The sequence below is a fragment of the Spodoptera frugiperda genome, chromosome 2 (genome assembly GCF_023101765.2).
Source record: "Spodoptera frugiperda isolate SF20-4 chromosome 2, AGI-APGP_CSIRO_Sfru_2.0, whole genome shotgun sequence".
Taxonomy (NCBI): domain Eukaryota; kingdom Metazoa; phylum Arthropoda; class Insecta; order Lepidoptera; family Noctuidae; genus Spodoptera; species Spodoptera frugiperda.
In genome coordinates, this window is record NC_064213.1 from 9,695,868 (window position 1) to 9,710,319 (window position 14,452).

The window sequence follows — 14,452 nt, forward strand, 5'->3', positions numbered from 1 at the left end:
AATTGATTGTAAGTTATATTTGAAGTATTATTTATGTTCAGATTATAGAATCATTCAGTGATATTTATGGTAGGATAGTTTGGTACTTGTTCTTTATTATGAGCTGCTACAAGAGCAGAAGTAATATCGATGATGATTTTTAGTGAAATACGAAATGACCCTTCCGGGGTGAATCATCCAGTCCATGTTACAAATCGAAAATGCATCCATCAGGGACATTCCGTGGAAGATTATTCTACATTTAGTACGTGATACAATTACTAGTGCTCAGCCTGCCACATGTCCATCTGTGTCGCTTCGATACCAAAGGAATTGCTCCAAGATGAAGGATAGCCGCCCTACGTGATGTCCGACCACTGAACGATTTAGAAAATTATTTTATAACTTAGCAATCTTATGGGAATTTGATGTATAATGTAGCAAATATTACGGCTATCAAGATAAAACTTGGTACAAAATTAAATACAAAATGTTAATTTAAGTGTAGACAAAAATAAAAAAAGTTTAGTGAAGTTATAATATTTATGATGAAAAGAAAAGAACACATCTTCAAGACCGGGGCGGGTGTAACGTTATAAATACCGTACTAACTTTATTTCCCCAGTTACCTTTTATGTTAAGTGCCGTAACAAATACACCGCTCTAGTGCATTCCACCTGTTATTAACTTGCACGTACAGATTCTTTTGTTGAGGTCCAAGCGCTCTGCTAATTAAAAATTACCGTACAAAATACTCCTGTTAAACTTTACAAGAAGAATCATCAAAGTCATGAAACATATAGTAGGCGAGTAGACATCTAAACCGATGGTTGGCTCTCGTCTCAGAGAAACTTACAAACGAGGGCTCCAACTCCAGAGATAGCATCTCTCTAGCCCGCTCCCAGCTCCTATCTCGGCATCTAGACGTCTCAATTTAAATACACGCCTTCCGAGACTCGATTGAGCTAAATTAAATGTTCTTACGTATATACAAGCTTATTCGAAACGCTATAAGCTTGGGAAGTCATTAGATGGCCCGATCAATTTATGGCTAAATTACGCTTATGTGGTTTGTAGCTGGGTGGTGGCATTTATACACTTTATTTTTATATCGAAAAGAGCATTTGATTTTCTAAAACGGTGCTCATTCGCGCAATAATGAGATCATCTACATAATACGACTCAAGGAATGTAATTAGTACCTAGATTATGTCATTAAATAGCAGTTACTTGCTGGTAATATCAATATTTTTAATTATCTTCGTCTTATAGAACATTGACGACGAATTGTACTGGTTTTTAATACGCTGTTAGATTTCATCGCTACTTGATAATAGCCGGGGTCGAGATCGTATATCGTTGAGACACAGAGGGGGGCAGCACTGTGGCTTCTCAAAGATTATTATTATAGGCGATTATACCGGTCAAGTGTAGCACTGTAACACCGGGGTACTTTAATTACACTCCCTTTCATGGGCTTGCTGCGAGAGAAGCAATTCTATAAGGGATTTACGATCCAATATATTCGCAACATCAGCGTGAAAGTGGTAGGCGAATAACTATTACAGCAACGATTCAGCCTGTGGAGGTATAAAGTACTGAATTATAGCGAAATTAACGATCGAATAACAGATTTATGTAATGGCGTTACTGCTTGTAATTAATTATTTAACTTAATGAAATGTGCATTGTGCTCCGAGCTTAGATTTAACGGAGAAGGAATTTAATTTTACTACACTTCAATATTTGATTCATGACCTTACATTCTATTTGTGAGAATAATAAAAATTGATTACGTAAGGAAATGGTCAAAGTAATTTAATTATCCATGCAATCCTTCTACAACTTGTTTTGCAGATTATACGTCTGTATTTGATAATTGTAATTAATAAAATAGTAAATATCCAATGATCATTGAACACGGCAATAATTATAAAGATATTAAAGGCGATATCATGTCGCCGTTAAGCTGAACTTAGTTCAACTTAGTTCACGGCTTGCATGTTAATTACAACTCACGTTCAATTAAAATAATCTATAAGTTAGTCTACTATAACTTCTGGGTTTAAATTAATATATTCTTGTTCAGATAGCTTGCTATTAAAGTTCTATCTCATTACTTTGTATGGGGCATAATACCTATTTAGTTTTAAGTATGCACGTATGAAATAAATATCGACTAGCTAATGTTGTCAATATGTAAATTACAATACAATTTGAAAAGGTTTTTATAAATTAATTTTTATTTATTATTTCATTAGTATTTATAGTTCTGTGAGTAATCCGAATCTACATAATCATATATTATCATCATCATATTTTAAGAATCTAGTCTTAAAATATGATTATGTAGATAGTGTCTAGAATGCTGAGTCATGCAGTTTCTTTTTTAATTTTAGACTTCTATGGTTAGACGATAATTAAGAGTCGGTAGATACTATAATGTGACATGTTTAATTTGTTCATACAATGTATTTTATGGGGTGCAACCCCAACCTCAATTTCTCTTGGCTACATAGCTTAGTTAATAGAAAACCAGCTTCTACTAGACAACTCAAGATCATGAAATCAAATAACCACCAATAGAAGACCGGAGACTTATAACCTAACAGAGAAAATTGACCGTATCTAAATTAAATTCCAACCGGAAGGACAAGGTAACAGTATTAAACACAAAACGCGATCCTGTCGACCATAAAATAGAAGTACCATTTATAAAATAGAAGTAGCATTTATAAATTGCGATTCTAATACACATCCGAGTTGCGATATCGTGTCGTAGTGGTCGTCGAGTCAACTTTATTGGTGGTCTCCTATTAGCTGGCTCTTATCCGACATCAGACGGACACACACGTTCAGGAGACGTTCACTTTTGCAACTTTTATTACGATGTTAGGACTCGAGGGGTTTCGGGATCGGTTTTTTATGGTAGTGGTATATGTGCTATTTAGGTCTGCATGGATGTTATACATTGTTGAAATATCATTTATCTTATGGATCTGATCAAAATTAAAATCTTAACTTAGTAAATGAGCGAAATTAGAATAAAAACGGTTAAGCACCTTAACTGCCGTGACAAAATATTTGAAATTTTTAAAACTTTTCTTTAACTAAGAGTTCAATTTACTCAACGTGCGTTTCCTATATAAAAAACTAAAACGCAAACAAACTACTACCTACTACAAAATTCCTATAAAGCCAATCAATAACAATGATTGACATATTGTCCTTATTAAACCAGCCGGTAGTGTCCGTCAATCTACTTTCATTCATACGCAGGGACAGGTGTTAGAAGGGACTATGGAGAGCTGTCATTAATCACGCTTGAGTTATTGCATTCTTCACAGACTTGTCACATGTCAGCGACCAACAAGGTCTTGTATTGTGTCTACTCTTGTTGGTTATTGGCCCGTAATCTCCTGTAATATCAGGTCATTATACAAGGATGGCCCCAATATACCACCCTGTGGCAGACCTTGATGGATGGCGCTTTAATTAAAGCAATCTACAAGCAAATATTGCGAACCCATTCAATTTGACAGACACTGCATAATTTAATTATATATAATTTGTCGAATAACGCCTAATAATACAGTAATTACACTAGCAGATAAAATTAACCAATATCAATATACTCAGTTTAAAATACATACAATTAATTGGACCCAATTTAACAAATTACACGTTCAATAAATATGGATCGGACGATAAAATCGATTGTAAGTAAAATAGTTAATTAATCGATTATTTTAATTGACGGTGAATATCGGTAATAGCTCAGGAGTTACTCGATGTTGGCAAGTCGATTAAATGAGCGAATAAATAGTTTCTGTAAAATCGTTGCTGAGTTACGTCGGTTCGGGTCGGACTGGGGCATTTAATTGAGGTCAGGGGTCGGACGATACGCTCGGGGTGATATAGACGTCTGGACTATCAAGAAGATTGTCAACGGTAGTTTAGTGTCGTGCAGAACGACCTGCTTCTAGTGAATTTTTATGTTTTTGTTGAAATATTACTGAGTCATCGGTGATTTTCCTTGTAGCAGTTGTAATATAGAAAATACATTATGTACCTAAAGTTACTATATAAAAGGGTATTCTTAAATAAAAGTATATTTTAAATTCATCATTAATGAAACGTCTACGTTTATAATTTTAGTTGTTTATGCCTGTTTTAGTTAATTTTATGACAGTTTGAATAAACTCTAGATCCTCTGTAAACTCAATAAACACATCGAGCCCTAATACTCTGAACTTCTGTCTGGCTCGCACAGTCAATATCTCTACAGTAATCCAACTGTCTAAACTGGTTAACGGCAGGACAGTGACTAGAGAAACAGTACTAATGGATATAGTGCTCTTGTTACGTATAATGCATACAATAAACACTGATTGATTCCTGAACTGTTTACGACTTGCCCGTGTTTGGTCTACTGAACTATGCGGTTCTGTGGAAGCAAATGATTGGTAATTTAATTCTGTTTACTTATACGTCAGGCTTTTGATCAGTACTAGAGACTTGTGAAGAAGTTATCTATGGAGAAATTGGAGGCAAATAAGGTACGATAGCTAGCTTTATGTCTTATTTACTTTCGTTTTAAGGTTAATGATTCGGTTCAGTTGCTTCATTAGTTTTGTTGTACGATGTCTGTGTCGGGCTAAAAACTCAAACGGTTGGGGTTTTTGTGTCATTAAAAAGTAGATGAGGTTTCATTATTTTGTGGTAGAATTTCGGATAAACGTTTTATGGTCTTAGACGATCGTTAAATGAAGTGTTTCATATACTTCAGTTTTAAAGTGACTGATTTCAATTTGCTAATGTTTTGCTTCACTTGATCTTTGCCTTCTGCCCTTTGTCGTTGTTTAAAGGGCAAGTTGTCGTCACTACGTCAACTGACTCAAGTGTCACTTGATTGTATGAGCTGTTAATACATTTACATTTGTAAAGCCAAAGAGCAATGGCTTCAGAATTTACATCCGAGACAATGTAGACAATGTTTCTGGTTGTATTTTGATTGGAAATTATTTTTTTATAATTTTTGTTTGGGATGCTAATTAAAAGATGAAGTGAAAGATTATTTGTATTCTGCGATGCCGTATTGCTAAATGAACTCTTAATAGAATATATAAACAATATGTTGTTACAATCAAGATTGACTTTAAAAAAACTGGTTACGATCTTAAAATCTACCATCAGTTACTGACACAGACATATCATTAACGACGTCTATAATACAATTAATAACACATTACGGAAACTAATTCGATCTTATCTAACGTTCTAATAACTGTAACACTTAAGTGGCCAAACATGAATCTACTTAACGAAAACGCGATATGCAAATATGGAAAGTGAGCAACAAACATCTTTTTAATACAGTACCCTTAGTACGAGTTTGTTTTACGTTTAAAGTATTAGAAACGAGAGCGCGTTCGGCGTTCTAATTGGTTGATTTTTTCGAGCCGGCCAATCAGAGTGTCGGATGCGTTCTCGTTTCGATTACTTTAAACGTAAAGCAAACTTATATTAATGGTACAGATCTGTTGCACAATGTCAAGTGCTGCGATGATCGCGGGTGTGCGGCCAACGTTAATGTCATCATCTCGTCAGCTGTCATTGGTGGGAGAAAGCTGTCATGATTTAATTCTGTTTAGTTTGTATTTAATCACATTTGACCGATTGGGACTAATCAATTTGTAGGTCTTAGGAAGTCGGTGTTTGGGTTCAGCAGAAATAGTAATTAGCAAAGGTAAAAAGATTTTGCTGATTATTTAAGATACTTAAGCTAATTAATAATGTGGTTGGTAATTTAAAAATCTTTGTAACTATTCGTAATATTAAATCTTAATTACTTAAATTTTGCGACTTATCGCTTTATCTGTTCAAGAAAAGTACTACTAGTTTCAAGCTACAGAACATATTTAATAATATTATTTCTGTTTCAAGGAAATATTAATCTTAAAAAATATTTTTGGTAACCAGCTACGGAACCTAAACATTAAAGACGGCGACCTCACCTCCCGCACCTAATTTAATAGATTGCAATAAATCGAAAACATCATTAGAGTGAGACAGAAAAAAACAAGATGAGCGAAGTTGCGGTAAATTTATTAGTGTCGCGGAGAAATTTTACTTTACACTGTACAGAGTAATTTTACGAAAACGTAACGTTCAATGTGAGTAATGTAAAAAAATAAACATCATCATTTAATTTATTTTACCATTAAAGCTTTTTATTAAATTTAGGAAAAATAATCGAAAGTCGACCAAATTTTTCTCCTAATTTCCTCTTCACACAAATTTAAACCTAATTTAAACTCACTTGTAGCTATAATTGCTTTTTTTAGACATTGCAGTAGTAACAAACTTAATTTACTTTTACAACAATCGTAGAAATTCACTTAATAGTTTTAATAGTGCCGTCGTATGCGCAAGAGCATCGCAATCGTCGCTTCTTTTGACACGACGCGTTATAAATTGGACCCATTTACACCTCACGAGTGCGGGTGCGATAAGTAGCAGTAGTTTTGTGTTATGTAAACGGAATCTAATGAAATGTTTACAGCCAAGTAATTAATAATTTCATCTTCAAGATAGAAAGTGTTACTTTAGTCTGTAGTCTGTAGAACAGATTTATCATCGATAACTTGATGATAACATTAGATAGTACAAGAAAAAATATCGCAGATGTAGTTAAAATTGGGATTCAAGCTAGAAAGTTGATGAAATTGATTAATTTGTTTAATCCTCTAGAATAACTTCGTTTTTAAATGGGAATGTGATATGTGAATATGTTTAAGAAATTGCATCAGATAATAAGAACTAGTTTTCTTAATATAAATCAGGACAAACCTTGGAGCCAAAGGTAAATAAGTAAAATACATAAAATATTCACTTCATTGACACTTTGACATTATTAATCAGGAAATAGAGTGTAAACGAAAATAAACTGTCCATAAACATATCGATATATTTTTAAATCTGTTGCTAATGAAAGTAAGTATATGTCGGTAAGGATGTCGAGTTATGTTTTGCCAAGTTTCCTGACAAACATCGATTGATAAAATCTTTACGAGTTCAAAAATGTTGCGACAGGTGACAACCGAATCATTATGTCATTCGAGTAATTCTGATTCTGATCCGATTAATCGGTTCACAACTGACACAAAAATTTTTGATTGAGAGGTGATTTGTGAATAAGCGACAGATATATCTTGATAAATGACAATTCCTTCAGAGCATAGCACATTATTCATGTTACAACTCCATTCATTATAAAAACTCATTCACAAAAACGATCAAGCACCATTCAATCCGCCAGTCTAATTTCGGCGATCGATTAATCGACTATGTATAATCGAAATGAATCATTTGAGCGCCCACCTCTAAGTGAAATCGTGTTAGCCCCGATCATTTTGCGCAACGAATACTCACATGGAGATGACCCGTGACCATTTTCGATTTCATGTCTAAAATCATAACAATATACGTCGACTGATCACGATACAAAGCCCATTATAGTAATTACATCTCAACCAGTACCAAGTTTTCTGTGCAGTCGAGATCACGTGTCTTTACAGCGAAGTGTGGACCAACTTTCTTCAACGTCCAGTTTCATCGGACGAATTTGTAAGTTTGTACTCTGTTTAACAATAGTTGAAGCTTTTGCCGTATGAGTCGTGTATGGCTTCGGGTGATGAACATTGTTTGTTTTGGGTGATATTAATGCTAGTAACGGATGTAATAACGTGATTATGAATAGCACTGATGGATTGTCTGTGTGTGTGGCATTTTGTGGACGTGATCCGCGACTTAGAAGGGCTCCAAGTGAAATATGTTAGTGGAGGTCCTTTCTCTTTGTTGGTAACATTCTGAAACCGTACATACATTGAAATGTTTCTTAAGTAATTGTCGGTGCCATACATTTCCTTGTCCGAGGTTTCGAAACGACATTGTATGTACAACTGCTAGAGGATTAAATTAGTTCGACTCGATGTAACATTTTCCCGAGGAGAGAGTACTGACAGTGCAATGATTTAAGTCGAGTACTGAACCACATCCTAGACTGTTCCCTTCGATGTTACGAAACCAGAATTATCAAAGGCACTTCCATCGACACCATATTAATGGGCTCCTTTCATCTCAATCAAGCTTACAATATTTATCATAGTGTTACAAATGCGTCATTTATCAGCGCCCTCTGTCGCGCGGTGGGTTCGTGCACAAACACTTAAGCTTCGCCGCTAATTGCGCGCGCGCATGCTTCGGGTCTCATTTATTTTCATACGGAATTCCAAGTCACCGATATGTATTGCTGAGAAGTAAAGTGTGTAATTTACAAGTATTTTAGCTATCTGACATGCCATACGTAAGCTGGATTCTAGCATCGAATGTTATCTCAGGAAGTTTGAGAACTTGATGATTTCGAGGGAAACTAGTCTTGTTTGACTTGCGAATCTTCTCTTTATTTTAATTAAGTTTTTAAAGAGTCACAGGCCGCCCTTTCCGTTTTACTAATCTCATTAAAACTCTTAAAGATTGATAACATTAAATGGTAAGGCATCGAACTAAATCCAGTGCCAAAGATATCTTCCGTTAGTGTTCTGAAATCTGAATGTCGTCCGGTTGCCGACCATAACGAGATATTTCCGTCCGCAACAAATTAAAAATATTATGATTATTATTTCCTGCTCTGTATATTTTTGCAGAAAATAATAATTATTTTAAAAACATTTTTTATTTCTTAATGAGTCTTGGATATTGATTTGCGTTAAAAATATTGAAGTTGATAAAATATTTACTGGACTTTCTTTTATATATTTCGATGACATAAAAAATATCCTTTAAGTTAGTCAGTCAATTCCAGAACTTACAATCAAAAGTACATTATTAGGAGTTATAATGTTCTGTAACCGCACTACAACATCGATGTACCAAACACCACATTAGAACAGGCATGAGGTAGCACGACTTACCAACACAACACTAGAAGGTGCAACAAAGAGCATCATTTACCACCATTATGAAAACAATATTACCTACAGCTTTATTACACAGCGACCTGCGCAAGCGATCCCGATCGAATATCGCTATAATTTAAACCTTATATATACTGTATATTTCGCATATATACTAGTAATTTGTATAAATCACGGTTCTTTGCGACACAACGTCACGATCGCACGAGCATCCGTCGCTGCGCTTGCAGGTGACAATGCGCAATTAGGATTACGCTCATCTAGAATATCTGGATCAAAGTAGTTCATGTCATATTAGAGGACGGCGTGATTTGTGATCGAGATTACTTGCGGGTGCGTGAGGTGAGTGGACTAATCGTTTGAGCAAGGATTAGGAATGTACGATGGTACAGTGTAGATTCGTAGATGATTTGATTATTCGGTAAAGGATTAGTACGGTACCTATAATAGTTAAGTAGTATTAGATTATATTTATGTTTGTGTTTACGCCATACTTCAGTTTCGATAATATTAAGAGATTGTGGATGCTATTAATAGTTGATCAATAAAATCGTTACAAGGACTCGCAGGATTCAATTATTTCGGTTTTATTAAGATCCACGAGATAGGTGCGGTGTCAACTCCAGTTACTGATGGTGTGAGCGGCTCGTCCCGCACGACGTCTTGCGCAAACGCACGGTTTGACGTTCAGTGCGCGGGCGCAAAGCGATGCCATCTACAAATTCGTGGGGCAGGTTAGTTTGCGTGTCTGTTTGTTTATTACTCACGACCATTCACTAAATGAAAAGCTTCAATTTCAATTGACTTTATTATTAGTATTAAAATTTTAGGGAGTAGGTTAGTGTGGGCGGCAGGAGTATCCTGCTGTTTATATTGCTAAGTTATCTGAATCTGTGGTACTCCACGAAGAATTATCGATAGTCGTAAAACCAGTGCCAGAGTTACTACAATTATTATAATTGAGATATCATGCGGCTTTATTCAATAATTATGATTCGATGTATAATTTTATTTCACGTAATTATAATTTATTTTGTATTTACTCGTGTTTCACGCCTTGGGGGACAAAAATTAAAAATTTTAGTGCCAAACTGCGGGAGATTCTTAATTTTTATTTTATTAGTTGTTAAAGTCGTAAAAATATTTATTTATGTCCCATAACTATTATTCAAATTAGTGGAAATTGATCAGAATCATCAAAACACCGGGCCTATGTAAATATTGAATAATTTTATTATTGTTCTTGTTAAACACTTTTAAATTTTACTAAACATAACTAGTTTTAGAACTTTCTTTTGAGTTTTTGGGAAAGTAGCAAAGTATAATATAAATATAAAAATATGAATAATTTCCACACTAACTTCTAAACTTCTAAAAAACTAAATTCGAAATACAATGCGCATTTGTTTTACCTTTCACAAATAAATAGATCCACCATCAACGAACAACTAAATCTCATTAAACCAATATTGTTCTAAAATTAAAACAGAGTACTATCCAAAGACAGTTATAGCAATTCATAAATACATCACTGAACCAGGATCCGAGTAACGTTATAACTAAAACATAAATCATTTTGTAGTTAAACGTTAAACGATATTATTATCGGGAGAACAATTAATTTACTTGCCTCAATTCGGCACGACACTTCTGTGTATAAATCACTCGGTAATTCGATATTGCTACCGTATTGCTTCGCGATATAGCGAGCGATTGGCTCAGGGATATTGCACATTTGATGTGTTAGAAAAACATATAGACATTGAAGAATTATTAATGTATATGGTCTACGAATTCATACGTAATTTTGGCAAACCTAATCACAATTGTGGAATTTTAAACGCAATATTTTTTTAACCTTTTAATGGAAATGAAATTGAGTTTCTATAACACGAAAGAAATAAAGAATTTATTTTGGTATAACGTAAAAAGATTACAACAAAAACATCGACATGGAGAAGTTATAATGTGTTCTGTCATTCACTTCCCTATTTGAAAGGCATCACAGGCCACAGGTTATAAATTTCCATGGGTGGACAAAGTGTCATTTCTACAATTTTATGCCACGACCGGCCGCGTGGGGAGTCTTGTTTTAAAATTACAATTACATTGTGTGGTACCTCCTTAGCGCATGTTATCATGTATGTGAATTTATTGACCCTGCCATTTATTAACATAATTCCAAGTGTTTGTACTAGCTATTTTATTATTTACATACTTTAGCTTAAATACTTAAAAATGCCTATATTATAAATGGTATTTTTAGAGTTCAAAGACATGTTAAACTTGTGTAAACTGATCACGAAATTGTAGGAAAACCGCAGTTTTTTTTTGGTTAAACATCATTGTAAATTTAAGATATTTTGGGACAGATAAATTTATGTTTGGGTTGTCTATGTAAATTTTAGTTGTGCTATGTTCCAGATAATAATTTTCGAGTATCCGAAAAATGGTATTATGTCTTTACTATTTAACATACAGTCAATAGAGTAAGATACATATCTCTACATGACGTTTTTACAAGGTTGCAGTAAGTATTGTCATTTCTCCGCGCCCGTATGTAACAAAATCAAATGTCTTCGCCCGTTCACCGACATTGTGCAATTTCGCGATACAAATATTATGGAAATTTAAAATCTTCCGCCGTTTCCCACGTCTGCGTTGCCTCACATTGACATAATGCATGCGATGCCATGCTCGACGCTTTGTGCATTATACCTTGTTGTGTAATGTGATGCATGCACAGGGCTGTCGTGTCCAAGGAAACTTATTCTGACGGAGACAAGAATAGAATTTATGATTCTAAGAAATTTGGTTACGATTCTTTCTTATTTTTTTGCTGAAATATACTTCAGCGGAAAAATTGAAAGATTGTATTCAATGATTTTGTTAGTTGTTATTGTGTAGGGAATATTGTTAACTACTAATATACTCACCTACAACTGTTATATGCAAGACATTTAAGACGATACTTAAACGCATAACTCTACAATTATTTGGTTTGATATTAATTGGTTAGTCTGATTGATATTTATATAAAACACACATGATATTAAAAACAGTTTTTTTATCATCAAAAACACTTACGAAGTCGGTTAATCTTAAAAGTAAGCTTAATCTTGTGTTATGTAGCTCAGCCCTAAATAGGGCGGCATTATGGTATGATTCGCGTCACGGCACTCATTGTGCGCCTGCGCACAGAGCGCGTTGTTTATTTTATTACTCAATCAGTTAATAGAAATGTTTATAACAATATGCTTGTTAACTTACACACTGTTTTAATGGCGGACTTTTGTTTATTGGCGCAGTTTGTGATTTTGTTTGTTGTTTACAATTTTTTATTTAACTATTATGAATGAAAGTACATACACAGAGATATTTAAAGATTACTTAAACTATTCCTGAGAAACAATTTAGTTCCAAAAAAAAAATTCTAAGGACTGGGTTAAGTTACCATTACATGACTCTGAGTAGGGCGGTAAGTAGAATTACAAAGTTTTATGATGTGCACTCATTATTTTATGAGATGATGGATTTTACAGTTTTAGTGTTGCAGTTTATGACTGCTTTTCAGTCGGACCGTAAGCTTTAATTCTTAAGTGGTATAAAAATATACACACTTAATTGAAGATGTATCCATTACATATTGACATAGATATATCCATTTAATATAGATATATTAGATATTAAAATACTTAGTACATAGGTTAAGATTAACAAACCTTCCCTAATACCGTAGTAGAGTTGACGTAGCAACGTGACAATAAGCCTACTTAAGGCTGTAAACCTAAGTAATTGCCAATAGAGTTTAAACTTTATTGCCATTCAGGGAACGTTCATAATGAATTTGACATGGATTTAATGTTACAATGAAGTAACAATAAATACTGCAAGTGATGGCGGTGTCTTTAATTTTATGTTGTTAGTGGAAGTTGTTTATTGGTAAAGAAGATAGGAACATTAACTATTAACTTATTAAAAGTTTTGTGCAAATATTGAATAGTGAAATACTGATCATAATATATCATTATCATTTTCACTCATGTTGATTGTATTCGATTTGGCATTAATGTGTATCTTTCATGTGGAAATTGCTTTGGACTATGTATTATTTAATTTGTGTGTATTTTTTGTATATAATTCTGTCTATTTCCCAAATAAAATAATATAACTGAATCTTCGGGTCCACCAAGTGAATTAATTAAGTTTTGGGAAGTGTATATACCTAATTCCCTACACAATCAAAGTTTCAGACTACTTATACCATCACTTGCATACCAAATCTAATTTTAAAACAAAATTCCTACCGCATATAAAACACAACTTTCTTGTACAAAAACACAGGCGCAATAAAAAAAACTATAAAACAAATGAGAATCAAATTCTTTTTTTTTTAATGATGAAACCCGGTAGCCGTTTGTCTATGTAGAAAGCTATGTTAACAAAGATGTACTTACATAATATGAGCCTCCGAATAATTAAACCGAACGCTATTATGATTCATTTTCAATACTTCTTGTTTTATTTTGTCCCTTTCACTATACGCAATTAAAATATTCAGAAAAAAATAAGACATATGAAATTCAACTTTATTACGCATCGATAGGAGTTATTTTCATAGATCAATGAATATAGTATGGGACCTATTGATGGAATAGTACATTTTAAAATGGTTGTTTGACGCGGACCGGTCAATTATTATTACTATTATTGGTAATCATAGTTGTAGAGGTGATGGAATGACGTGTACTATTGTTAGTACTACTGCATGCTGCACATATAGTTACTATTGCATGTAAAGCTACCCGGTTTGTTTTTAATTGATTTTCGACCTTACTGTAAAGTGTTACAATTGAAAATGTATAAAAATGTATAATGGAATCTTGTAGTGAGAATATTTTATTAGTTTAAAAGTTTGATAAGTACCTATTTGGGTTTTGTCGATTTTGATCTATACAGAGTTGTAAGGACAATACTTAGGTGTTATAGAAGGAGCTGATGATACAGCAAGTAGCGTAACACTGTTACAAAGGTTTTTATTCCGTCAATTTATATTATAGTTCAATATAACTCAGAGTGCACGTTTGATTTTATCTCAGCACGCTTCTTCAAAGATCCGTTGGCGTGTAAATCGACCCTATCGGGCTCCGTGAACGAATTTGTATCAACTCGTAGCACTTTAATACTGATTCGATCCGACGAAAGTACTTAAATCAGGCAGAGTCTTATTATTGTCGTAATAGAGCTTCATTTCTCTGCAATTAATTGAAGCACCTGATTGACGCCCTCAGCTCGACTCTCTCAATATTTACGAGGCATCAACCAGTTATAGATCATCGTGTTATAAAATTTATAGATGCAATTTCCTGCTTATAAAATAATCTACTAGATTGTATCGATATTTTACGTTTTACTACACATCAATTTAATTTTCTGTTCTACATAATATCTGTCAACCAATCAACCATATTCGGAATTTAAAAATAATAGTGATG

The 14,452-nt window shown here is 33.8% G+C and overlaps 1 protein-coding gene across 6 annotated transcripts in view; it reads right to left on the reverse strand.

Moving 5' to 3' along the window:
* The window catches only part of LOC118269123 (uncharacterized), a 258,041-nt gene that overhangs the window by 25,444 nt on the left and 218,145 nt on the right, over positions 1 to 14,452 (reverse strand). The window lies entirely within an intron of this gene.